The sequence below is a fragment of the Penaeus vannamei genome, chromosome 22 (assembly GCF_042767895.1).
Source record: "Penaeus vannamei isolate JL-2024 chromosome 22, ASM4276789v1, whole genome shotgun sequence".
In the NCBI taxonomy this organism is placed as follows: domain Eukaryota; kingdom Metazoa; phylum Arthropoda; class Malacostraca; order Decapoda; family Penaeidae; genus Penaeus; species Penaeus vannamei.
This window is the reverse complement of record NC_091570.1, coordinates 26,733,315-26,737,242: the sequence shown is the minus strand read 5'-3', so window position 1 is coordinate 26,737,242 and position 3,928 is coordinate 26,733,315.

Below are 3,928 nucleotides of genomic sequence, written 5' to 3'. Positions count from 1 at the left end.
TCATAATGGTAATTTTGATAATTACTGCAATAATGGCAATAATTAACTCTATTCTAATATTTTTCATACTAATAATGCCAATAGAAATAATAATGATATCATTATTATTGTTAATATAATGAGTATTATTGTCATTATTATTTCTAAAATTATCATTATTGTTATTATCATTATAAAAAAAAGTTATAATGATGAAAATGACAGTAATAATTAGCATAATAATCATTATAACTGCAATAATGATAAAGATAATAATGATAGTAACTAAATAAATGCTAAAACTAATAAAATCCCAAAAGTCGATGCTCTTAACATTGATTCAGGTAATTATGATGATTTTCATGATAACTCATTTATTATTAACAATAATGATGATAATTATGATGATAGTGACAATAATAATAATAATAAAAAAATGATAATTATAATGGTAATTTTGATAATCACTCCAATAGTAGCAATAATTAACTCTATTCTAATAATTTTCATACAAATAATGACAATAGAAAAAATAATAATATCATTATTATTGTTATTATAATGAGTACTATTGTCATAATTATTTCTAAAATTATCATTTTTCTTATTATCATTATAAAAATAGTTATAATGATGAAAATGACAGTAATAATTAGCATAATAATCATTATAACTGCAATAATGATAATGATGATAATGATAATCATGACGATAATGACTATAATGATGATAATCATAAGAATAATGACAATAATGATAATAATAATAATCATAGTCCATTTATAATGAAATATATGCTAAACCTAATATAAATCCCAAAAGTCGAAAAAGTGGCAAAGTCTAGCGTATTACAGCCTTTTCAGAGAAAGGTCGAAAAATGCCTTTCTCGCTTTCAAATGATAATTATGATGATTTTAACATTAATTCAGGTACTTATGATGATTTTAATGATAATTCCTTTATTATTAACAGTAATGATAATTATGCAATAATCAACTCTATTTTAATAATTTTCACACAAATAATGACAATAGAAATCATAATAATATGATTATTATTGTTATGATAATGATTATTATTGTCATTATTATTTCTAAAATTATCGTTATTGTTATTATCATTATAAAAATAGTTATAATGATAAAAATGACAGTAATAATTAGCATAATAACCATTGCAACTGCAATAATGATAATGATAATCATGACGATAATGACTATAATGATGATAATCATAAGAATAATGACATTATTGATGATAATAGTAATCATAGAGTCCATTTATAATAAAATAAAGGCTAAAACTAATAAAATCCCAAAAGCCTTTTGAGAGGAAGATCGAAAAAAACCTTTTTCGCTTTTAAATGATAAGTATGATGATTTTAACATTAATTCAGGTAATCATGATGATTTTCATGATAATTCCGTTATTATTAACCATAATGATGATAATTATGATGATAATGTCAATAATGATAATAACAATTATAATGGTAATTTTCATAATTACTGCAATAATAACAATAATTAATTCTATTCCTATAATTTTCATACTAATAATGACAATACAAATAATATCATTATTATTTTTATTATAATGAGTATTATTGTCATTATTATTTCTAAAATTATCATTATTGTTATTATCATTACAAAAATAGTTATAATGATGAAAATGACAGTAATAATTAGCATAATTATCATTATCACTGCAATAATGATAATGATAATAATGGTAATCATGACGAAAAGGACTATAATGATGATAATCATAAGAATAATGACAATAATGATGATGATGATAATAATAATTATAGAGTCCATTTATCATGAAATAAAGGCTAAAACTAATAAAATCCGTAAATCCGAAAATCGGCAAAATCTAGCCTTTTGAGAGAAAGGTCGAAAAAAACCTTTTTCGATTTTAAATGATAATTATGATGATTTTAACATTAATTCAGTTAATTATGATGATTTTCATGATAATTCCTTGATCATTAACAATAATGATGATAATTATGATGATAATGACATTAATAATAATGATAATAATAAAATGATAATTATAATGATAATTTTGATAATTACTGCAATAATAGCAATAATTAACTCTATTCTAATAATTTTCACACTAATAATGCCAATAGAAATCATAATAATATCATTATTATTGTTATTATAATGAGTATTGTCGTTATTGTTATTATCATTATAAAAATAGTTATAATGATGAAAATGACAGTAATAGTTAGCAAAATAATCATTATAACTGCAATAATGATGATAATAATGATAATCATGACGATAATGACTATAATGATAATCATAGTAATAATGACAATAAAGATGATAATGATAATAATAATCATAGAGTCCATTTGTAATGAAATAAAGGCTAAAACTAATAAAATCCCAAAAGTCGATTAAAACGGCAAAATCTATCGTATTATAGCCTTTTGAGAGAAAGGTAAAAAAAAAAATCGCTTTTAAATGATATTTATGATGACTTTAACATTAATTCAGGTAATGATGATTTTCATGATAATTCCATTATTATTTACAATAATGATGATAATTATGATGATAATGACAATAATGATTATGATAATGATAATATAATGATAATGATGATATTTTTTATAATTTCTACAATAATAGCAATAATTAGTCATGTTCATACTAATAATGACAAAATAAAAAATAATATCGTTATTATTATTATAATGAGCATTATTGTCATTATCATTTCTAAAATTATCGTTATTGTTATTTTCATTATAAAAATAGTTATAATGATGAATAATGACAATAATGATGATAATCATAAGAATAAAGTTTCCGACCTTGACTTTGCTGATGATGTTGCTATTCTATCTGAGTCTTTGGAATCCTTAGTGGTGGCTCTTGATGCATTTAGTAATGAAGCGAATACCTTGGGTCTTGAGGTCTCCTGGACCAAGACCAAGATCCAGGACTTTGGGGACTTGCTAGGAGTGATTTTGGGGACTTGCTAGGAGAACCTGTTCAGTCGGTACGTGCTTGCAGCAAGAACATCAAAGTCACAGAGAGCTTTACAAACCTTAATTGTGTAGTTCATAACTCCGGGCTGTAGACCAGGAATTCAGCAGACAGATTGGCCTGGCAGCAGGGGTCATGTATATGGAGATGCCGGTACCTGTACAGGACTACGCTATGCGTCTTCAAGGCCCTGATAACTCCAGTTTTGTTATATGGTAGTGAAATCTAGACATTAGATTTTGCCGTTTTTTCGACTTTTGGAATTTTAATACTTCTGGCCTTTATTTCATTATAAATGGACTGAATAATATTTATTATCATCATCATTATCATTACTGTCATTATTTTCATGATTATTATCATTATAGTCATTATCAACATGATTATCATTATTATTATCATACTATTGCAGTTATAATAATTATTATGCTAATTTTTATTGCTATTTTTATTATTATAACTATCTATATAATGATAATACCAATAATGATAATTTTAGAAATAATAATGACAATAATAATGTTTATAATGACAATGATAATGATGTTATTATTATTTCTATTGCCATTATTAGTATGAAATTATTGGAATAGAGTTAATTATTGCTATTATTGCAGAAATTATCAAAATTATCATTATAATTTTATCATTATTGTCATTGTCATTGTCATTATCATCATTATTGTCAATAATCAAGGAATTATCATGAAAATCATCATAATTACCTGAATTAATGTTAAAATCATCATAATTTCGATTAAAAAGCGAAAAAGTTTTTTTTCGACGTTTCTCTCAAAAGGCTGTAATTCGCTAGATTTTGCCGTTTTTTTCGACTTTTGAGTTTTTATTACTTGTGGCCTTTATTTCATTATAAATGTACTGAATAATAATTATTATCATCATTATTGCAGTTATAATAATTATTATGCTAA